The sequence below is a fragment of the Lissotriton helveticus genome, chromosome 7 (genome assembly GCF_964261635.1).
Source record: "Lissotriton helveticus chromosome 7, aLisHel1.1, whole genome shotgun sequence".
In the NCBI taxonomy this organism is placed as follows: domain Eukaryota; kingdom Metazoa; phylum Chordata; class Amphibia; order Caudata; family Salamandridae; genus Lissotriton; species Lissotriton helveticus.
The window spans coordinates 494,024,068-494,049,381 of record NC_136068.1 but is presented as its reverse complement, the minus strand read 5'-3'; the positions used below and the strand labels follow the sequence as shown (position 1 = coordinate 494,049,381).

General features: G+C 46.8%; 1 protein-coding gene across 3 annotated transcripts in view; it reads left to right on the top strand.

The window, feature by feature from the left end:
- Positions 1 to 25,314, top strand: part of LOC144768663 (perforin-1-like) — a 111,972-nt gene that overhangs the window by 81,182 nt on the left and 5,476 nt on the right. The gene's annotated exons all lie outside the window — the stretch shown is intronic.

Sequence of the window (25,314 nt, the reverse complement as noted above, 5' to 3'; positions counted from 1 at the left end):
CCGGTTTTTAAAAAAGGCAATAGGCAGGACCCTGTATGCTATAGGCCCATTTCACTGATAGACTCCTCAGTCAAAATCTTGGGGAGAGTTCTATTAGCAAAACTGAATACATGGGCCACCGAGAACAACATCTTGAGCAATGTGCAATACGGGTTTAGACCCAAGAGAAGCACCCTGGACCAGTGCCTCAATCTCCACCTACTGATTGAGAAATACACCAGAGCTAAGGATGGGTCCATGTACCTAGGGTTCATGGACCTCTCCTCTGCATTCGATATGGTCAATAGATCTACGCTTTGGGGTAAACTGGTTGAGATGGGTCTGGACAGATCTATAGTCAGCTTACTGTCCGACCTGCATTCTGGCCTGTCTGCTAAAGTTAGAGTCTCTACTGATGGAAGATGTACTGAAGTGTTTGCTTCGGAAAGAGGTGTCCGTCAGGGATGCATCTTGGCACCTCTACTGTTCACGCTGTATGTGAATGCCTTAGAGCCCGCCCTAAGAGGGGTCACCTGCGATATTCCGCGTGCGGGGGAACAGGGTATTCCAGTTCTCCTGTACGCGGATGACGCGGTGCTTCTGGCGCGAACAGGAGTGGGGCTACAACGGCTCCTGGATGCTTTCGAATCCTTCATGGGTTCCTTAGACCTGAAAATTAACGCAAAAAAATCCCAGATTATGCTTATGGGTCTGGCCTCAAGGAAATCCGCCCATAAAACCTTTCTCTGCGGAAGGGAAAAACTTGTTCGGGTTACTACTTTCCCCTATCTAGGGATCACTTTTGACGAAAAAGGTAGTTGGGGTCCTCACGTAAAAAGTAGAGTAGCTACACTGGCTAGAACTTCCGCGGCCCTTCATGGCTTTTCAAAAAGATTAGGGGGCAGGCCTTTTGAAGCTATTAGTAAAATATACAAAGCCAAATGTATCTCTGTAGCTTCATATGGGAGCTCCCTTTGGGGGCATAAAAGAGTTGACCCCATACAGACCGCGGAAAACAGATTTTTCAGATTAGTTTTGGGCGTCCCGCAGTCAACCCCATCCTATACTGTCCACCAGGAGATAGGAGAAGGCTTCATTAGCGATATGGTTAGAATAGCCCCATTAATCGCATGGCTCAAGCTGTGGCTTAATCCTGAAATTTCCCTAAACCATTCCATAATAAGGGACTGTTTGACCCTGGATAATGTACACAAGATTGGATGGTTAAAGTACATTAAGGACAGTTTTTGTAGGTTGGGGAGGCCTGAACTTTATACAGCCATTGACTCTATAACATCCAATGACGTTGTATTCATCAAGGCTGCTATGAAAGACCTTCTTTCCTTGGAGAGGGAGGAAGTCGAGCTACAGAAACCCTGTGTTAGGGCCAGCCTCCTGCTGGCTATACCTAGTGGTCCTGACAACTACCTTAATGTGGTGACTAACCTTTATCATAGGTTCATTTTAACCCGTTTTAGACTTAACCTAATTCATTTTAACTTGGGTTTTTACTCTGAGTGGAGTACCCCGGAAAAGGCCCCGCCATGTTCATGTGATCTTTTTTCAGATCAGAGCACAATGCACTTTATAATGTTTTGTAGCCATTATAACGATGCCCGGAGGCAGTTTCTCGTTCCTATACTTAAGGAAGCGGGATTCATTCTGGTCCGACCTGCTCTTATTTACCTACAAATGTTGCAAACTCCCAGGATCATGTTTTTCGTGGCAAATTTCCTGGTAAGAGCAATAAGAAGCAGGAATACCAGACTCAAGAGTGCAGACTTGCTTATTAACTAGTCGGGCTGATGGCAACTTCAGGTTAACGAATTTTAGATCAAAGTGTGTATCTTAGTAGAACAATTATTCGGGGATTATTCCTTGGGATATTGCACTTTATCATGTACTTTACTATTAATGTACTTCAATACCACGCAATTACAAAGTCTTAATGATTTGCACATGGTACATTGCTTTTTATCTGAAATGCTCTTTTTTAAAGTTTTAACTGTTTTTTAATTGTTTTTAATCTGCTTTTTTTTTTTATTTTATGTTATTTGTTGTTTTTTATGCCATTGTCTTTGTATGATATTAAGTTATCGCAATAAAGAACTTTGACTTTGACTTTGGGACACAGCACCTGACCTTGTGATGATTGAGCGTATGTGAGAGACAGACATGCAACATATATTGATATTAGAGACTAACCAGCTTAACTATGGAGGCAGCGTGGTGCTGTGTGCTGTACCCTAGAAAGGAGGGTAATCAGAAAAGACCCAGTAATCCATACAACAACAAGCACCAGGAAGAGATGCTGTCAAAAAAGAATACCAAAAGAGCACACATGGGAAATGGTGATACAAGCAGAAGCCATGCATCATTCCATTTTGTTGATTTATTTATTCATTTTAAACATAGAAAAATTGTGTACTATTGAAAAAAAACACTAAATGAAGGGGAAATTATGTGGACAAACAATCATGGCTGGCAAATCTGAGCAGAAACGATACAAACTTTAAATGTCTCGGCACCCACCCACTCTTGCCACGCTGAAGGAAGTTAAAATATTGAGATGGGGTTGAAGCGCCAAGCATCTCTTAGGCTCCTGAAAGTGGATGAACCTCAGTCGAGTGAACCATAGTTAGGTCGTAGCTCAGACCTTAGCTAAGTGAGGGTGAGAGACGAAGCGTGTGATAGGTTGCTGCCCTGACGTTTCAAAGCAAATTGACTTCCCTCAAGTTACCATGAAGTCCATGCCCAATACATACCTTGGATCCCAGAAACCCTTGTTCTTTCTACTTTTCATAATGAGCATCCCTTTGACCTTCTAGAATTTCCTTCCAGAACAACTGCCACTTCCATTATTAGAGAGGAACAACATTTCAGGGTAAAAAAGAGATGATGAGTGAAGCCTTAACCTACTTTTATTACTCTGGGTGGAACAGCAGCATGACACCAATTTAGTAGTTCTCAGTTTGTTCAATAATGGTTGGGCTCTTCTCTGACCTGTAAAACACATTGTATATATGCCTCCACAAGTTAACTTCGTTTTGAGCTCCTTTGTCTGGTCCATTCCCATGCTCCACCTCCTCATTACCACCCACCTATTAAGTCTTCTCTCACTTCTAGCCAAAGGCCTTTGAACTAAAATAACAGTAGTCAATATGTGTTAATTCCTGTTCTGGACAATTGACAATTCAACTCCTGTGAGTGCCAGCTACAGCCAGCAGAGTGTGTTGATTTAGTCTACGGGATACTGCAGCCTTAGTCTGTCCTGGAAGAGCAGAGCCTTTGCCTGCCTTGTTCATTGAAGAACTTTGGGTTTGGCCATCTCATGATCCCACCCACAATGACCCTTAGTTCTTCTTACCTTTCTTCTCTCAGCATACATCGCCCCTGTTGTGGGCAACTTTAAGCTCCAGAGGAAAACCATGTTCAAGAAGAAACAGGTTCACAACCCCTTTCATGTCAGTCATGGCCAAAAAAAGGAGTAATGGTTTTGAAACCCTCAAATGTCAGCTAGGAGCCCCTTAGTGTGCAGATCCCAATGTCAGAAATGTACATTAGCAGTGACACCACAGTCTCTGCAGGTCTAACTACAGTACTTACCGCGATTCTAAATGGAGCGTGAAAGCCACAAGCTTGTCAGTCCAAAAACACTAGCAAATCATGAGGTTGGCCCTGCTCTACCACCACATTGCCCAATAAATGTATGAATTAACTGATGAGCAGAGACATAGTTGACACCATATTTAGTGTGCCAAACCAGTGTTGATTAAACGTTCTGTACACCTATCAGGCTGCAAACAATTTTACTTTCTTAAACATGAAAAAACACATAACAGTATGGCAGGTTTGGTCAAAGACTCTGCATAACCATACCTAAATTTACAATCTGCTTCCATAATTTCATGAGATATTAAATAACTGTATTGCTTGTAAATTCAGTTCCTCTATTCAAACACAAATTCTCAGTTTGGGCAAACAGCAACTTTTGTCACCCTTAAGCGAATACTATGACCTTTCTAACGTGAACACTATCTAACTTCTTGTGAGCATCCATCTCTGGCAATAATATTTTCTTTGGCCTTAGGACTTCAGTGAAACTTAAATGTAGCAAAAATAAAACACATTCTTGGGTGTCAGCCCTTTCTTTTGAGGAATCGCACTGCTCTAAATAATGAAGGGTACTAAACACATTCTTAATCCTCAGCAAATATCCCATGTGCTCCAGCCATTCTTCTGACTGTGTCACTTCCTTTCGCTCTGTCTCTCTCAGTGCTACCCTCAAGTTTTCTTTAAAAGTCAGGGCCACTGAAATGTGGACACCTGATGGCTCACAGGCACTATTGCTACTCATATAGAGTATTGGCTCCTTAACACGTCCATAGTCACCAGGAGCCTTGGAGATCTTTCAGGATAAGGTTGAGAACTAGAGGTGGGTGAACCAAGAAATAAATGCAAAGATGGGGGTCACTATCCTAGAGAGGAAGGAACGGAGGAGTATCTTAGAGTTGGGCTGTCTGTGAGGGACAGTCAAAGAGACGGTTTCATTTTGCCTTCACACATCCCGAAGGATGTCATACTTCATCATAGGGCAGTTGCTCGTCGTTGGGCCGGCGCTGCAATGCAATACGGGTTCCCCGAAGGGTCACTTTAGCAGAGATCTTTTGTTTATGCTTTTTGATGAGTGCAAGGAATGCCTTGGTAGAGTGGGGTGAAGTGTTGGTGGGGAGTGAGCTAAAACTGATTAGGGATATCACGTAAACCTTTAATATATGCATTCCCAGGTCAGGTTAAAAAACCTTATAGGTTAGTGATACTTGAGGGGTCAAGAACTTCTGGCCCATCTCCCTGCTCCCGTTCCTGGCGAAAGTCACGGAGAGGATTGTCAACAAACAGCCGGCCAGCTACATCGAAGACAACAACATCCTGGACCCTTCCCAATCCGGTTTCCGGAGCATCCACAGCACCGAGACCGCCCTCATCACCGCCACCGACGACATCAGGATCCTGATGGACAAAGGAGAAAAAGCCGCCCTCTTCCTCCTGGACCTATCAGCAGCCTTCGACACGGTCTGCCACCGCACCCTATCAGCATGCCTACATGACGCTGGAATCCGAGAGAAGGCCCTGGCCTGGACCACATCCTTCTTCTCCGGCAGAACCCAGAGCGTCCGCTTCCCACCCTTTCGCACTAAAACCACCGAGGTAGTCTGCGGCGTCCCACAGGGATCTTCCCTCAGCCCGACGCTGTTCAATATCTACATGGCACCACTCGCCCACGTCGCACGACAACATAACCTCAACATCGTCTCCTACGCCGACGACACCCAGCTGATCATATCCCTCACTGAAGACCCCCACACCGTCAAAGCCAACCTCCACAGAGGAATGGAGGCCATCGCCGACTGGATGAAGGACAGCAGGCTGAAGCTGAAATCAGACAAGACGGAGGTCCTCATCCTCGGATCCACCCCATCAGCCTGGGACGACTCCTGGTGGCCCACATCGCTAGGTACAGCCCCGGAACCCACCGACCACGCACGCAACCTGGGGGTCATCCTCGACTCCGCCCTCTCCATGACCAAGCAAGTCAATGCCGTCTCCGTGTCCTGTTTCAACACCCTCCGAATGCTCCGCAGGATCTTCAAATGGATCCCCTCCAACACGAGAAAAACTGTCGCCCAGGCTCTCATCACCAGCAGTCTCGACTACGGGAACGCCCTCTACTCAGGAACAACAACCAAGCTCCTAAGACCACTACAATGAATCCAGAACGCCTCGGCACGACTGATCCTCGACATCCCCCGACGCAGCCACATCACACCCCACCTGAGAGGCCTGCACTGGCTCCCCGTCAACAAGAGGATCTCCTTCAAACTCCTCATCCACGCACACAAAGCCCTTCACAACACCGGACCAGCATACCTCAACGACCGACTCAGCTTCTACACCGCAGCCTCCGCTCTGCCAATCTCGCCCTCGCCACAGTTCCTCGCCAGCGGCAGATCCTTCTCCTACCTCGCCGCCAAGACCTGGAACACTCTCCCTACCAACCTACAACAGACCCAGGACCTGCTGTCCTTCAGAAGACTTCTCAAGACCTGGCTCTTCGATAGTAGGTAGAGAGGGATGTGTGAGATTGAGTGTCAGTAACTGAGTATGAGTGAGTCAGATTGAGCCCGAGTGAGAATAAGAGCGACTGAATGTGTGTGAGTGAGAATGAACGAGTGTGAGTATGAGAATCCCTGTGAGTGAGAATAATTAAGAGTGACAGTGAGTGAGTGTCATGAAGTGAACATAGGTTAACTAACCTCTTCAGCCGGATACAGCAGGAGCGATGACTTGAAGATAGTTCTCCTTCTCCCCCTATATGGATCCACCTGCGAGTACTCAAACTCATACAGATTGAACCATACCGAGGGAAGGTGACAAAAGGGATAAATAAACAATAAAGATGCAGCAGTTTGAATGTTCACTATTGAGTCAGATGCCACTGCAGGGGTTTCTCGGATATATGACGTTATAACGCATACTATTACAACGCATGCTTTTACAACGCAATTTTTACAACGCAGGATCCATTACAACGAATACTATTACAACGCATTTTTTTACAACGCATATACTTTTACAACGCATACCATTACAACGTAAGTATAGGTAAGTATATAATTTTTTTGAAAAATGTAAGTTATTAAATTTAATATAATTAAATTTTATTTAATTTTAATTTAATTATTTTTTTAATTTAATTAAATTTTTAATTTAATTATTTTTAAAACCCAAACCTAGCCCTGAACCCTAAAAATACCCCTTTACCCAAAAACCCAAACCTAGCCCTGAACCCTAAAAATACCCCTTTACCCAAAAACCCATACCTAGCCCTGAACCCTAAAAATACCCCTTTACCCAAAAACCCAAACCTAGCCCTGAACCCTAAAAATACCCCTTTACCCAAAAACCCAAACCTAACCCGAAACCCTAAAAATACCCCTTTACTCAAAAACCCAAACCTAGCCCTGAACCCTAAAAATACCCCTTTACCCAAAAACCCATACCTAGCCCTGAACCCTAAAAATACCCCTTTACCCAAAAACCCAAACCTAGCCCTGAACACTAAAAATACCCCTTTATCCAAAAACCCAAACCTAGCCCTGAACCCTAAAAATACCCCTTTACCCAAAAACCCAAACCTAGCCCTGAACCCTAAAAATACCCCTTTACCCAAAAACCCAAACCTAGCCCTGAACCCTAAAAGTACCCCTTTACCCAAAAACCCATACCTAGCCCTGAACCCTAAAAATACCCCTTTACCCAAAAACCCAAACCTAGCCCTGAACCCTAAAAATACCCCTTTACCCAAAAACCCAAACCTAGCCCTGAACCTTAAAAATACCCCTTTACCCAAAAACCAAAACCTAGCCCTGAACCCTAAAAATACCCCTTTACCCAAAAACCCAAACCTAGCCCTGAACCCTAAAAATACCCCTTTACCCAATAACCCATACCTATAACATTTATACTATAATTATATACTTACCTATACTTACGTTGTAATGGTATGCGTTGTAAAGGTATATGTGTTGTAAAAAATGCGTTGTACTGGTATTCGTTGTAATGGATCCTGCGTTGTAAAAGTTGCGTTGTAAAAGTAGTTTGTTGTAAAAGTTGCGTTGTAACGGTTGCATACCGGGGTTTCTCACCTCTCTCTAGCTTGTGAACCCTGCAGAAGAGAGAGAGAGCACATCAGACATACCATACACACTTCTGGTGATATCAATATGAATATGTGAGCTACCACATGTATTCGTCAAAACAAGATCAAAAGGTAAAAAGAAAGTAAGAAAAAGAAAAATAGTAATCCTTGATAAACATCCTCTTCTGGTTAATATAGATTGTTTTCATATGGTCCAAATTCTAAGGTTTCTATATATTCCTTCTTCTGCCCCTGACAGACTAACTCCTTGTAGTCCAATTGTCTTTAAAGCTGGTGTGTCGTAATGCCTCCGTTTGCCTTCAAACCCAACAACTACACTCAGCGTGTGGGATTTCTGAAATGAACACGTGAGCTCTAATGGCCCCAAAATGAATTTAAACAAGAAGAGTCTCAAATTCAATACCGCGCTCCCAGCGCTTCAATTCAAATAACGAACTGTCCCTAATCCAGCGCGGCAATGCGCTAACTAAATGACCCTAATTCAGTCTCGAAATCATATCGTGTTCCCAGCGCTTCAAAACATACAAAAAACCTTTCCCTAATCCAGCGCGGCAATGCGCTTCACTAACTATCCCTAACGGCCCCCAAGTCTCCAGCGTGGCTATGCGTTTACCTAATCTCGGCGGCTCTCGGCTCTCAACCGCGGAAGTGCGGGGAATCTTCAAGCGGGTATCTGCGCTTCGTGATCCAGCGCGGCAAGTGCGCTTTCCTGGACTCAGCTTGGTATGTCCAAAACAGGGCTCCTCGCTATCGTGCAAGTCCAGCACAGTCCTCCATAGAATTCAGGTGACAAGCACCGGAGTAACGGAGAGGAGTGGCCTAAGTAGGCAGCAGACTGGGAAAGGGGAGGAGGTTCACCTTCTCTCGGCATTCTGGGAGCTGTAGTCCCATCAGTCACACAACATCCATTCCTCACGTGTTTAAGCAATGTGGTATGGAATGTGACAGTGAGTGAGAAAAGAGTTAACATAAGAGAATTGTGAGTGTGGGTGCCAAAGTATGATTGTGTCAGAGTAAGAGGTAAGAGGTCATTTGATTGAGCAGGAGTATGTCTGAGTCACTTTGAATGATAAGTGATAGTGAGTGAGAATTATGGAGTGAGAGTAAGAGTGAAGGACAGTAATTGATCTAGTGTAAGTTAATGAAAATGAAAAGGTGGGAGTGAGTGAGAAAGAGAGCTGAGTTAGTGAATGAAAATGTACGTGGATGGGAATGCAGTAAATACTATGCTTGTGACTCTGCCACGTGCACTGGCATAATGGACACAATTCCGCACTAATGGAGGCACTGATGATAAGATACTGGTGCTGGCAATCCCTAACATGACATGCACTTGTGACAAAATGCTGGTAGTTTGGAGATAATTCTTGGCCTAATGGTTAACCACAACTAGCAGTAATAATAATAATAATAATAATAATAATAATAATAATCTTTATTTGGCATATAAAAATATGACCATGAAAGAAACATCTTAAAATATATATACATCAAGCATAAACAGTTTTTGTAAGAACAGCCACATGTACATTAAAACATCACGAAGTTTATAATATGTTGTGGTCCCCCTTGGTCTCTTAAATTCATAATACAGCCAACAAACTTTAGTGCAGGTTAAAACGTGTATAAGCAATAAAATCCTAAATTAATACTTTTATAGCACCCTCACTCAGTGCAAAATTAGAAAAGAATCTTACGGCCTTCAAGCACCCCTTGTAGTTCTCAACGTTAAAGCAGATCTTTAAAAAATTTGAAACACAGAAAAGTGTAAAAACATCTGATGACAGTTGAAAAAACAGTAAGACAATGCGAGCCTGTTTAAACCTAAGCTTTTTTAAAAGCCCCTTAAGGAACACTCTTCTCTGATATGAGTTTTGTGGACAGAGGAGGACAAAGTGTAACTTTATTGATCGGATGGGTTGTGGATTCATCCTTTGCACTGTTAAGTCCTGAAACACCTGCCAGGACCACTGTGTAGGGACAGCTTGCTGGGTGGAGGTCTATGGCTGGTAAGTCTTTGGTGTTAGGGGCAGATAAGGTAACACTCTTAAATGACTGCTGTTGCAGTTGCTAGTCCCCTTGTTGACCCCTGTGAGTCGGCTCACTGATATAAGAAGCCAGCGGCTCAGGCATCATTGACCCCAGATTCATGACCTGGGTCACAGACCTTGTTACACCCGGAATAACTTCAGGTTACTGGGTCTCAATGTGCATCTCTGCAAGAGGAATTACAGGGGGAGTTACTTGTTGGTCCTCCTTATTATTGGGAGCTGATCTCTGCATTGATTGGCTGAAGGGAGACAATATATTATCATTTTTATCGAGCGTTGCCCTTGTTTCCGCCAATACTTTCAGGAATTCGTTTAAAAAGTAATGCAAAAGACCAGTCACTGTTTCCGCAATTTTTTGTTTCAGGGGCACCCACAGGTCTTCCAAGTCCTTAGCTGTCTTGATGTTTAAGCCTACGGTGCATTCCCCTTTCTTTGTCTGAATTATTTTCTTGGTTACTTTCCGTTATTTCGTCGGAGCTGGTGGGCCACTTAGATCCATACCATGGGTGTTTGTCGGCATGGCCCTATTATGTATAGTCTGACCAACTTTGGTGTTAATTAGGCTAGTGCCAGGGTTGTGTGGAAAATTAGTGCGTTTTGGTGAACATTATCTGCGCCATCTTGCCTCTTCCCCTGATGCCACACTTTTGTTGCGCGCGTCCGCCATTTTAAGATGCCCCGATCAGAACCAACCCTTTTGCATGCCGCTGGCCCCTGACATAGCCCTTTGCCTTCGCTAAGCCTGCCCGCTGACCACCCCCCTGCTTGCACCTGCCTGGAGTCATAAACCCCTCTTCGGCGCTGCTCTGCCCCCGGCCCTCATCCTGTTCCCAGCGCGACACCTCCCTGCTTTCCTTTCATGATCTCCGGCCCTTAGATGCAAACCCCCTTTTTCCCCGTGTGCCCGTTTTTTCCTCCCCGTTCCCAAGCCGACACCCAGCTCTGCCGATACCACCCTCGCCCCTCCCCGTACAATAGAAAGCTTCCCCCATCAAAGAAATCCCCGGGTTGATCAAAGCCCCCGCCCCATGAGATCCAATCAGACTCCCCTCATCCCGTGAATCGGCGGATTATCCAGCTGCGCGATGCTCACCACCTGTTGTGATTGGGGTGGGGATTTCAACTGTAAATGTGTGTGGGAACGGGCCCCAAAGGGGGATTCCGGGTATGTCTTTCCGTATATCAAAGCTTTGTCACATATTTGTAAACTGCAATAAAAACCGTAAAACACTGTATATAAGGGGCCAGGCCTCAAATGTACGTTAGAGCACCTCTGAACGATACCTTCTGTCCGTTTCGTTGTGTTCTCCTCCGGAGAGAATAAAAAACCTTGTTTCCTGCTTTCCAGTCTCCAGCGCCTGCCTCTTCATTGATTTAAATAACTAGAGGGTCACAGAGGCAATACCGCCGGGCAAATATCGATTGTCCCCGACCCGATTGAAACTGTTTTTACAATTGGCGTCCCAAGCGTGGGGCCCATCAGCGACTCGTGGATCCAGTGGGAGAGGTCCCGACGACAGAGTGAACGACTGCAACGATCGGGAGAGCTCTTGCCCAATAGACCCTCGTCTGGCAGCCGATCATCCGAACTTCACTAGTTCCGAACAGACCTCTCTCGAGTGATCTACGGTCCTGACTGGGAACCATCAGGAGTGCCGTGAGAAATACGAGAAAAAGAGGACGATCGGGCGCTGGATTCGGAAGACAAGAAACTGTCCACATGGTCCGGGTAAGGTCGTGTTGCCACGACAAATTGCGAAAGAATTTGTCTTGATTGATTGTCAAAAAATACTAGTATTGCCTTGTTTATTTTTATTTAGAGATTCACTGTCTGCAAACGGAGAAGCAACAGGCTCTCTCTCCCTTTGCAAGCAGTGGAGGATAAGTAGGGTAGCAGCCGTGCTTGTTCTTTTTCTCCCCCACTCAATAATTGCTTGAAACTGAACTGTTGTTCACAAACTATTGTTTCCTGGAGATTCTCTGTCTGCAAGCAGGGAAGAGACCATCCTTTTTGCAGATAGTGAAAAGGGTAGGTGACGCAGATCTTTGCGGTCCTACTCATTCTCCCCATTGTTATTTTGTTGGTCTATTGGTTTTTTTTGGGATCCATGAGGTATTCACTGCCTGCAAACAACGTAGAATAGAAATATTCTGTCTAGTCTTTGCACCTAGTGATAAGATAGGCAGTGCTGACTTTTTAGTCCCTCGTTACGAGCCGTCATGTCTGTCTTCTCCCCATTGATAAATAGCCTGTTTAGCCCGGACCGGGTGTTAGAAGTGGACCATATGGCTCCACTAGAAGGCACCCCTAATAAGGACATGTTCATAAACTATGGGTTAGTTACCATAGCTTATAATAAATTATGGCACAGGTATACCGAAGATAGCCAAGACAAACAGTGGCCACTGGCAGGATCCTTCGACCTTGATAAAATAGAAACGTTAGAAATAGCCCTTCGAAATAATAAGACAACGCCAATTATGCTCGACAGTCTCGGTATGTGGCGCAGAGAGGCTATGCAACGACAGAGAAAAGACGAGGATAAACCAAGTAGGGAAATATACCGACAGGACAACCCCAGGACACCGCTACCCACAACTTACCCCCCGACACTATACCAAGGACGACCAGACTTAGGGTCAGACCAATGCGCTTTTTTGTAGGTATGTCGGACACTGGAAAGCCCAATGCCCGACTCTACTGAGCGTGAGTAGGAGCAGAGGACCGACAGGAACGACAGACCGACAGTACGAGAAAAGGCGCGAGACAGAGAAGAACCCGACTTACATAGACAGGCCAGACAGAACCACCACGTTTGATTATGCCCGATGGCACAGATTTCGCCAGGAAAATCTCAGCGGCATGATCAAGTTCTCCTAGGTCGGGCAATGTCAAGACGGGAACCCAGCCTCGTTTAAAAAAACTTACAGACGGAAAGAGATAATTATGACCGATAACTGTTTTTATATTTGTCTTGGGTCTTTGTATGTCGTACTTGTACTGTCCCCCGTCTGAGTTCGTGTGTATGTAATGTACAAATCTGCGTCATCCCTTTTACACGTGTTTCCGTGTTACTCGACCCCTGTTAGCAGAAACTTAGCATAAAAGCAACCTGGAAAGAAAGAAATGATAAAACAAAATCCGTAGAACATTAATAAACTTGAACTTTTAATTTAACACAACAAACAAGGAATAATAACGATAAACTGTAGAAAATGAGAGTCAAACGGAACATTCGCCCCCCCCCCATTCTGGAACCTTCCAAAATAGGGTAGGGTTACGGCTACGCCCAACCAACGGCAACCCATATAAGGCGAGCCCCGCCGCCAACTCTTGGTCAGGAAATCTTAACGTATGGGGGAGCCGGAGGAGAGGCGGGAGCCCGCAGCCTGGGCATTTGCAGGTAGTCCCGCCACATGTCTCTTTGGCCGGCCGCAACGGGCCTGGAAAGACTAAGGTAGTCCCGCCACATGTCAAGAGGAGAACGAGGCACCTCTTCCTTTTCTCTTCCGTCACGGCCGCAGCAGTCCTGGACGGCGGGATGTCCTGCACGTACCTCCACAACAATTTGTCCAAGTTGGACTGGGAGGGAGAGGCGACGCGGACGAGCCTCTCCCACCTCCACCGGTAGGAGGTTTCCCAGCCCCCAGCCCGGCACCGAACACCCCCAGTCAGGCGATGGTGCCCATACTTCCACAGCACCGGACACACCATGGTGGCACCCCAGTACTTGCGCAGCACCGAACACACAATGGTGGCACCGCAGTATTTGCGCAGCACCGAACGTACAATGGTGACGCTTGGGGAACATCGGATGTGGAGAGGCCTTCATGCAGGGCGATGAAAAGGAGCGGCATGGAGTGCACCGGGAGAAGGAGACGATGTGAACGAGTCTCCCTCGCCCCCCCAGGTGGGGGCATCACAGCTGCACCCCAGCTGAACGTCCTGCTCTCACAAAACAGGGACCTCTTCCCTTCACTCCAAAGGGTCTCTTCCATTCTTGCAAACTCGACGAGAGTGGCCCCTGTAGGGCCTCAAAATGGCGTCTGGATCCGCTGGAAGGCGGGCCCCGGCCACTAGAGTAACTTTGGCCAGCCATACAACTCGAACATTTGTCCCATGGAGCACGAGCCCCCCATCTCCGACAGCATCTCCGCAGCCTTGAAGATCATGCAAAGGTCCCCGGCGGAGCCTTCGGCCTTAGCAGGCTTCCGGTAAGGGACGGCTGCTTCGATCGCCAACGAAACAAACATGACATTGCCACACCTTCTGTTAGCGTGAATTCTAGAACTGCCGAAAAGGACTCTGGTCCAAACTGCCAGTAATGGAAACATTTCCCCCTGATGCTGCTTCCGGACTGTGCCGGCCCCGCCCAAAATGGCGCTGGTATCAATCGGAACTTACGAACACCTCGTGGTGTTCCTTCGCACTAATATAAACTTGATGTTCTGAGATTTTTGTGATCCTTTGTACACTTGGCTAGAAAAGACAAGGAGAGCTCACTCGACGAACTGTATGAAAAGATCCCCGTTACAAACGTTGATTACAAATATACAATGTATTATATTTTTATAACTGATGTAGACCTCATTTACGATACATGCGTACGGTATGTATATAGGAAATCTGATTACAACCGTTATGATTATGTTTCTAAATTATGAAAATATATGCCCCCGAACCCCCAGCCAATTAATAGACGTTTTAGTCTCTTACAAATGAATGAGTAAAACTTTCCGATGTTTTTACTGTTGCAAACGACACCCCCCACTGTACGCACTTTAGCCATTGCCACGACCGACCAAATACGACCACACCCTCCTAATCCATGTGCTGAAATGAATTTGCAAATTAAAGTCTTTTAAACTATGGACGGGTATTGCATGTTTTATTTTAAAACAATATGGGATGGGTAGGAAAGTTCTTTTTCTGTGCACCCTACTCTGCTCTCTCTTTAAGGTTAAAAGAAGATGGTTGCCCGGCCTTGGAGGACGGATCGGATCGACAACCCGACGCTCCGCATTAAAAGTACGCGACTGACTCATGAACCCTCGCGTAGAGGAAGAACGTGACTTCCAAGGATGGGTAAAACGAATGGTGTAAATGAGGGAATGTAAAAGGAGGGTGAAATGAAATAATGTAAATATTGTAAAGTACAACGTTCCGAAGTAGCAGGGACCCAAGAACCGAAGAACTTTAGAACGCCACGGCGTCGAAAGAGGTTTAAGGACCCCGATAGTAAGATATATCCTTTGACTAGATACCTCGCACTAGGCACCTCTGGTTTCCTTTTTATGTTTCCCCGCACACGCCCTACATGAACACACTACCCCCCGACTCCGAAAACCATATCTCCGGGGACCCTGCCCCAAGGAGGAAAAGACGAGTAAGAGGTAAGTAAAGGACTTATGAATCCATGTATTTGAATGCGCGCGAATGCTGTCTCCCCCACCCCCCCCCCTCTTTTCCTCCCTCTGCAGGTTACGTCAGAAATTACAGCCGAGGTGTGGCGAAGATCTGAGACCTTGCCATGTCCAAATACACGAAACGGACTAGCGCCGCAGGGTAGTGCCCAAGCACGCCTGCAAACTACTCACGTATCGAACAAGCCCGAAATATTAGCACAACCTGATAAAAAATGACCACCCTTAAACCAGACCGGAAGAATGAACCCATGTCACGTATGATGCGAAACTGTGAGGGAGTGTGTGTGTGTGTGTGTGACTGAAACATTGACCCAACTGGTCAAAGGACCGAGAATGCGAGAAAGTGCGACAAAATGGTACCTCCTTTTTTCTTCTTTCCTTTTCCCAAAGCACGTCCCCTCTACCCTGTCTAATGCTCAAACTGCATGATTACAAGATTCTAACGTGGACTCGTGAATACCCTTTACTGTGTAATGCACTAAATAGCCTTTCTTGAATGCACTGCCGCCCTCTCCGTTGCACGTGCACTATTTAGCCTGCCGTTGCACACTCTCTCTCTCTCTCTCTCTCTCTCTCTCTCTCTCTCTCTCTCTCTCTCCCTCTCTCTCTCTCTCTCTCTCTCTCCCTTTTTTGCACTACCACTCTCCCGAGTGGTTAGCCCCGAAATTGGCAGATCGCCACCCCTAGCACACCACCTAATTGGCTTCAAATACCGTCAGTATTTGCACAAACATTTGTCTTTAATGCAATCACCCTGAGGCCGCGTCATTACCTCTCCTTTTCCGCTAGAAGTCAATAAACCCAGGTTGGGCCGTAAGGAAAAGGACAGGTAAGACAACAGAGGTTCCCTAATCTGGCCCGAAATAAGGGAACTACATGTCAACGGCTCCTATAGTATAAAACAAGGACCTCAGAATACGCGACCCTCCCCTCCCCGAATCGTCGCAATACCGAAACCAGAAAAACGATCACCTCCGTTGCCTCCCCTGTCTATGTCCCTGGTTGTCTCCCATAAAACCCCTGTCCCTCCTAGTTAAGTAACCGGGCTGTAAAAGGTTACGTAGGACCCAGAATGATGTTTTACAAGGTTAACAGACTAGACCAAGGTAAAGAAATCATCAAAATGAACCCCGCAGTAGTTGAAAAACAGGATGCACCGATAAAAAGGAAATGTTTAGCCATGTTCGTCTCTCAGCAAAATACCTGTGTAGTACCATGTTGACGACTCACTGTACCCTTTTGTAAATGTGAAACTCTAGAGAACGGCATATCTTTGCCAGATTTGTCCCCCGAAGGTGGGTTACCATCAGACGAACCGTCATGCCTGTAATAAATGATTCTGAAGGAAAGTCATAGTAAATCCAGCAGGTCCGCCACCGGTCATTCATATGCCAGTTGTGAACGTTAAAAATGACGGACATTTTCATTCTTTGCCTGGAGCTGGGAGAGAAATAGACTTTTTTGATTATCTTCATCCGAAAATTTTCTAAAAAACTGTCTTTTCAAACTTGTTTAAGGGTACTGCTGTTGGAGGAGAGAAGGACCGGATGTGGGAGCACGAGGCCCGACCGCAGACTAAGGGACACCTGCGACATTAGCCAAGGCGAGACCACGACTGAAAAGAGCTGCAGGACGAGGCACTGTTTCCGACAGCGTGAAAAGAAAGGGTCGACCTGATGCCCCTGCTCGACGTCCAGTGCCTGTCGACAAGTCCCCGCTCTCCGAATTCCGTCACACGCCCGCCTATTTGAAGTCTCTCGGTCCCCTAGTTTGTTCCTAATTTGGCCTTGCTCCATCCCCCTTTTTCCTCTGACCTACCCTATGGACTGTCTTGAACGCTCTTCTTCCATCGGAACTTTCTGACAATCACCTCAAAGGACACGGGGCGAAAAGGACCTTTCCGACCAGAAACGCGAGGAAAGGGTCGTGCCCTGCAACGCAGAACTTAGAACAGAGCCGGACTTGTAGCTCCACCGCCGGTGCTCAACAGCGCCAACGAAAGATCACAAAGAACAATGAGAACTCGTAAACTTCGAACATTTGGCATCCTCAAACCACCGTTTTTTTCTACGCCTCATTTCTCTCCCAGCCACCATTGTATTGATCCTGCTCCAATCCGAATCCGAAATATGTATTAACCTGCCAGTTTATGTTATGATATGTACTTGCTGCTCGCCGTTTTTGTATTTCATTCCTATGACTTTCCTGCTGAACAAATTTATCAAAGTTCATCAAATAGGTGCACCTCCTAAAAACTAGAAACCTCAAAATGTATTGTTTACAACTCTTTATCTTGGGTTTCCTACAGTTCTCTCTCTCATGCTCACCACAATAGACCCGAGTGGAAGATGAACCAACAAGATGTCTTGAATATGTTAAAGGAGGGACTGTGGAAAATTAGTGCGTTTTGGTGAACATTATCTGCGCCATCTTGCCTCTTCCCCTGATGCCACACTTTTGTTGCGCGCGTCCGCCATTTTAAGATGCCCCGATCAGAACCAACCCTTTTGCATGCCGCTGGCCCCTGACATAGCCCTTTGCCTTCGCTAAGCCTGCCCGCTGACCACCCCCCTGCTTGCACCTGCCTGGAGTCATAAACCCCTCTTCGGCGCTGCTCTGCCCCCGGCCCTCATCCTGTTCCCAGCGCGACACCTCCCTGCTTTCCTTTCATGATCTCCGGCCCTTAGATGCAAACCCCCTTTTTCCCCGTGTGCCCGTTTTTTCCTCCCCGTTCCCAAGCCGACACCCAGCTCTGCCGATACCACCCTCGCCCCTCCCCGTACAATAGAAAGCTTCCCCCATCAAAGAAATCCCCGGGTTGATCAAAGCCCCCGCCCCATGAGATCCAATCAGACTCCCCTCATCCCGTGAATCGGCGGATTATCCAGCTGCGCGATGCTCACCACCTGTTGTGATTGGGGTGGGGATTTCAACTGTAAATGTGTGTGGGAACGGGCCCCAAAGGGGGATTCCGGGTATGTCTTTCCGTATATCAAAGCTTTGTCACATATTTGTAAACTGCAATAAAAACCGTAAAACACTGTATATAAGGGGCCAGGCCTCAAATGTACGTTAGAGCACCTCTGAACGATACCTTCTGTCCGTTTCGTTGTGTTCTCCTCCGGAGAGAATAAAAAACCTTGTTTCCTGCTTTCCAGTCTCCAGCGCCTGCCTCTTCATTGATTTAAATAACTAGAGGGTCACAGAGGCAATACCGCCGGGCAAATATCGATTGTCCCCGACCCGATTGAAACTGTTTTTACAGTTGGAGCCTCTTATGTCATCCGCTACCTCATCTTGACCTTGTCCCAGGGCACCCTCTGCCGATTTTTCAGCCACCTGGGGCAAACACTCCTCCAGGAGCGACGCAGCAGCCCCTGCCTTATCTGGAGAGAGACACCTCTCTGCTCTATCTCTTTGGTTATTGCCCCCACTGCTTTTACCAAAAAAGAGTCAATGGTTTCCTTGCTTAAGTCCTGTGGGGAACACGTGGGGGCACCTTTCCTCTTCCCCATGGCGTATTTAAACAATCAACCTAATAGACCCACCTCCTTAATCCGAGGCAAAGGTGCTTAGGGGAGCTCCAGGGGAAGGGTAGCGAGGGATAAATTACTCACACATGCTGCTTCATCATCAATAAACTTTATTCAGCTTTAAGTATACAACCATAAAAGTGAAACAGACGACAGTGACCATCATACAAGTTACAAAATCACAGATGTACTCAAATCCGAATAATCAAGACACAAGAAAAAATACATGATTTGCAATACAAATATTAGTTGCAGCTTTTCCTAAGTCTAATGGCATCCCATAAAAACTAAGGGTATACAAAACACTATCGCTAGAAAGAAGTTGTAAAAAGATAAAAGTGGTCTCACCCTCCTAAAACCCAATTTTTTTAAAATGGGGATAATAAATAACTTTCTGGGTACAACAAAGACAGTGCAAAACATTTAAAAGTGCATCATGTCCTGAGGAGACTCTCCATCGCAGCCACATGGCATAAAGCACTGACCTCTATGGGAACCTTGTGGGTGTGCCAATAAATAGTGAAAAAGGTCGAGCCGGAACTTCGTCAATAGAAACCGGCTGGAGGGGCTTTTGAGCCCTAAAAGGTAAGGCTCAGTGCTAGGCACAGTTTTCACTATGACATATTTTCACACACTCGGTTTACACAGCTCTTTATCCTCTCTATCACAATGACAATTTCTTAAAAAAACACTCCTTGACCCAAACGAGGTCCCGTTTACAAATGCTCTCTGGGTTCGTATAAAGATTTACTCTTCCTAGCCTGGCGAGGCCAACTCTTATGTACTGGAGCCATTGGATATGCAAGGCATAATCAAGTGTGAGACAATCCCGTATGATGTCTTTACTAAGTGTATTCACCTGCTTTTACCAAATTTTGTGCCACAAGGACAAAGGGTGGAAAGCTAGATCATCAGCAAGGAAAGACATCCCCAGTTCCTCATGAACAACATAAGATGGAGTATATTACGGAACTGAGAGGACTACTACGTAAAAATGAGTTCTCGGTGCTCTGCACAGTCCCAAGTTCAATATGACCCCATATCTCACTCCCATACCTAACCTTAGAGATACATTTTACTTGGTAAATTTTCAGGAGGTCCCCTATTGTCTTCCCTCCCACTCTGCTGGCAAAGCAGAGGCTTTCACTAGGTCCCCTTTCTTGCGGTTAATCAGGGGGTGACAGCTCAGGTAGTCGTCAAATACCACTCCCAGGTAGGAGAAGACATTGGGTTCAGGTATTGGCGAACATCCTAATTTAAAAATGGGCTGCTCTTCCTTCGCATTACCAGGGCCCACTTGCATGATGTATGACTTAGAATGATTCACTGATAAGTCCAGCTCCTCCATAAAAAAGGAAAAAGAGTTGAGAAGAAGTTGTAAGACCCTTGCAGTCCTTGCCAGGAGGACTGCGTTGTCCGCATATAAGAGGACCGGCAGACTGCACTTGCCTACCTGAGGAGTGTCTATTTTAGTGTCTAAAAGAACCTTCTCCAAAGAATTAATATATAAGTTAAAAATAAAGGGTGTGAGGATACACCCTTGTCTCACCCCCCTCTTTCTGTTTAGTTGGCGAGACACTTTCAAGTCCTTTGAATAACATACTACTGCCCTAGAGTCTCGATGAAGATCCCTCAAAAACCAAATGAGGTTCTTATCAATGCAGACGGATGCCTTCAGCTGCCATAACTTAGACCTGTTCACACAGTCGAAGGCTGAGGAGAGACCCATGAAGGCTGGGTATATAGGGCAGGCACGAGCCACCGTATACTTGTTCAAGACAAGATACAAATTAAGACACTGTTCCACAGTGGAACGAACGGGGCAAAACCCATATTGAATCTCAGAAAATAAATTATTTTTAGCCGCGCAAGATACCAATCTATCAAGAATCATGTGGCCCACCACCTTCACCACGGAATCCAGGAGGGAGATGGGCCTATAGCATGAGGTGCTGTCCGGTCGCCCTTTTTTAATATCGAGACTATGGTTGATAAAGCCCAAGAATCAGGATGGCCAGCCCAGACCGAGGCATTAATAATAGTAGTAAGGATGGGCGCACAGCTGTCTGTATGGGCGATATAGAGATCTGGTGGAATCCCATCTGACCCCTGGGCTTTTCTCTTTGTCAGGCCTAGTATGCCCGCTCTAACCTCTAGTTCGGAGAAGACGAGATGCGCCTTACCTTTCACTCTGGGGTGAACAGCAAAACACACAAGATGATGGACGGAATGTTGCAGTGGCAAAACATTCACCCCCAGTCACAGATCTGGGTTTAATTCATCGTTACTTTGCTCACCAAGCCACCCCAGTTCAGACATGGTCATATGCAAATCAGTCTTCACCCTGTGCCTCATGGGAACAGTCCAGCCGAACTGCAAAGTCATGTCTTCCCTGCACCAGAATCAAGCATCCTAGGACCGGTTTCTGGCTATCAGCTGTCTTCAGCCAGGATAGCTTGACTCCAGTGGCGTAGTGAGCAAGGGACCCACGTCTGGGCATACCCTTCCCACATAGGGTGAACAGCAAAAAACACAAGATGATGGACGGAATGTTGCACAATGGCAAAACATTCACCACCAGTCACAGATCTGGGATTTATCCATCATTATTTTGCTCACCAAGCCACCCCAGTTCAGACATTGCCATTTGCAAATCAGTCTTGACCCTGTGCCTCATGGGAACAGTCCAGCCCGAACTGCCAAGTCATGTCTTCCCTGGACTGGAATCAAGCATCCTAGGACCGGTTTCTGGCTATCAGCCGTCTTCAGCCAGGATAGCTTGACTCCAGTGGCGTAATGAGCAAGGGACCTACGTCTGGGCATACCCTTCCCACATAGGGTGAACAGCAAAACACACAAGATGATGGATGGAATGTTGCACAATGACAAAACATTCACCCACAGTCACAGATCTGGGTTTAATCCACTGTTATGTTGCTCACCAAGCCACCCCAGTTCAGACATGGCCAGATGCAAATCAGTCTTGACCCTGTGCCTTATGGGAACAGTCCAGCCCGAACTGCCAAGTCATGTCTTCCCTGGACCGAAATCAAGCATCCTAGGACCGGTTTCCGGCTATCAGCCGTCTTCAGCCAGGATAGCTTGACTCCAGTGGCATAGTGAGCAAGGGACCCACGTCTGGGCATACCCTTCCCACATAGGGTGAACAGCAAAACACACAAGATGATGGATGGAATGTTGCACAATGACAAAACATTCACCCCCAGTCACAGATCTGGGTTTAATCCATTGGTATTTTTTGCTCACCAAGCCACCCCAGTTCAGACATGGCCATATGCAAATCAGTCTTGACCCTGTGCCTCATGGGAACTGTCCAGCCCGAACTGCCAAGTCATGTCTTCCCTGGACCGGAATCAAGCATCCTAGGACCGGTTTCTGGCTATCAGCCGTCTTCAGCCAGGATAGCTTGACTTCAGTGGCGTAGTGAGCAAGGCACCCACATCTGGATATACCCTTGCCACATAGGGTGACAAATGCAAAAACAACAGTTGATGGACAGAATGCAGAAAAATTTCATACATCACCCCAGTACAGAGATCTGGGCCTAAATCCATCGCTTTTTTTGCTCACCACACCACCCCAGTTCAGACATGGCCATATGCAAATCAGCTTTGACCCTGTGCCTCATGGGAACAGTCCAGCCCAAACTGCCAAGCCATGTCTTCCCTGGACCGGAATCAATCATCCTAGGACCGGTTTCTGGCTATCAGCCAGAAACCGGCAAAACACACAAGATGATGGACGGAATGTTGCACAATGGCAAAACATTCCTCCCCAGTCACAGATCTGGGTTTAATCCATCGTTGCTGGAGTCAAGCTATCCTGGCTAAAGACGGCTGATAGCTAGAAACCGGTCCAAGGATGATTGATTCCGGTCCAGGAAAGACATGGCTTGGCAGTTCGGGCTGGACTGTTCCCATGAGGCATAGGGTCAAGGCTGATTTGCACATGCCCATGTCTGAACTGGGGTGGTGAGGTGAGCAAAAAAACGATGGATTTAGGCCCAGATCTCTGTACTGGGGTGAATGTATGACATTGCTCTGCATTATGTCCATCAACTGTTGTTTTTGCATTTGTCACCCCGAGTGGGATGGGTATGCTCAGACTTGAGTCCCGTGCTCTCCACGCCACTGGAGTCAAGCTATCCTGGCTGAAGATGGCTGATAGCCAGAAACCGGTCGTAGGATGCTTTATTCCGGTCCAGGGAAGACATGGCTTGGCAGTTCGGGCTGGACTGTTCCCATGCGGCACAGGGTCAAGGCTGATTTGCATATGGCCATGTCTGAACTGGGGTGGTGTGGTGAGCAAAAAAACGACAGATTTAGGCCAAGATCTCTGTACTGGGGTGAATATATGACATTGTTCTGCATTCTGTCCATCAACTGTTGTTTTTGCATTTACCTTCCACCCTATTCTGCCTCTTGATAGGTGTGGAGTCTGGCTGAAAGATACCCTCGAAATGATGAACCCAATCTTCCTCCGTGATGTGAGCGTCCAATAGGTGAGCATTCTCTTCTGAGAGAAATGGGCTGTTAACGACAGCCCAGAGCTTATAGCTGTTTTGCAATGTGCTTGCCTCCACTAGGTCCGACCAGGCCTCGTTCTTCAAGGTGGACTTACGGGTTGCTAACACAGCCTTATATGCTCTACGAAGACCTTTAACAGCCAGCATGTCAGGGGGCTTGTCGCTCAGAGCCTGTCTCAACTTCCTAGAAGCCTGGGAAGATGCAGAATCAAACCATCTTGGGCTTGCAGGCTCCCTGCCCCCGTCCAGGGCACGCAGTAGCCTCCGGATGACAGTGGACATTGTGCTGCAAGCACCCAAGATGTCCGAGGCACCAGCCTCGCCATTGAGATAAATGGCAAACTCCCTACGACACTGATTTATGACAGACTCGTGAAATGCCTCTGGTGGTATACACACCCATTTTAAATTCCTCCCTGCCTCGGCCACTTTGAGAGAGGCTCCTCCCCCGCCCCCCTCGGAACGTCCATGTACTTGGGACCAGCCTGTAGTAATGCAAATAGGATTGTGGTCACTGAATTCACTTGTTTGAATTAAAAAATCGGTGACTAAAGAAAAGAAGGGGGTAGATACAAAAGTAAAATCTATAAAAGTCTCACACCCTCTACCAATAAAAGTGAGGGCAATGTCAGTTTTCCCTGGGGGCAATTTATTTATTACTGATTTTAAGTCAAATTCAAGCAGAAAAGTGGTTAAGCTCGCTACCCTGAGGGGTATGCTCCATATGCAGGCCAGATTGTCGTGCACAACCCATGGCTTCCACTCCTCCTTTTCTGATATCCCCACACATGTGGATATTAACCCCTTCTACGCTCATGACGAGCTCAGCTGGTCATGGGCGTAACCTGCGCTATGCGGATGACGAGCTGAGCTCGTCACGTAACGCGGGTTTTTGCGAATCGCAGCGCGCAGCGGGAAAGCCGCTAGCGCGCATGCGGTTAAAGTCCCCTGTTAAGAAGATATGATGACACTTCTGAACATTCAGGATACAACCCCATAATACTAACCCCAGCTGCGGTATGTTACCCTCACCCTCGAATATTGATCCCGCATTGTAAAAGTCTACCAAGAGGAGTCTACTCTTGCCACTAGACAGCAACATCACTTGTACATTTGGCGAGGCATGAAGTACAGATACTGCATTATTAAGGACCGCTAACGAAACAAATGTAATAAGCCCCACCTTTGCTCTACCTGACAAGGTGGTTCAATCGTCACTGTCCTGCAGTCGGAAGTCCCCAGCCCCGACCGCTACCTTGTCCTTCTGGCACCTAGATGCAGATCAACAAAATCACACCGCTCCAGTTGTGGGTGGCGTAGAAGACGTTACTGACCCACCAATGTCGGACCTAAAGGGTGGGGCCAGGCCTGGCCCAGTCTTTCCCCAGACACGGCCCGGGCACGCCCGCGCACAGCCAGCGCTGTGGGAGACCAGGTGGGCAATTATGTGCCTCCTGGCGCGAGGGCAGAGTCAGCTGGCATTGTGGCGGAGATTGGACCACGATGACTGGTGGGGAATGGAGTCCAGCTCCTCTCTTTCCCCGTGTCCACTGGCTAATCAAGATTACGGTTACAACTAGAGGTAATTTGCACTGCAGGCGTTTCTTGGGATAATGCTAAAATTATGATAATGGAATACTAGAGGTAATTATTGGCACATAGGGCACCGGTGGAAAACTGCTGGCACTGGCACATGTGAGTAAATTCTTAGCAATCGGCTCCCATGGCAAAATACTGCCACTACCATATCGTAGGTAATTATTGTCATGAGGAAGGCCAACCATGCCATATTAGATGGGTGCAAACATGACAAAATGTTGGCCTGATACACTGAGGTAATTTTTGACATAAGGTTTACTCAGGCATTGAAGGGATCTAATCCCTCGCAGAAAAATACTCAAGGCAGGAGAGACACCCCAGACAGGGGGAAACAGCCTGGAGGAGATGACTGACACCCTCGACTGGCAGAAGGGGAGAGACCTCGCACAAACCCACCTGTTGCCCGCTGTGGAGAGTACCACCTCTACTTGTGAACTATCCACAATAGGCATGGGCACG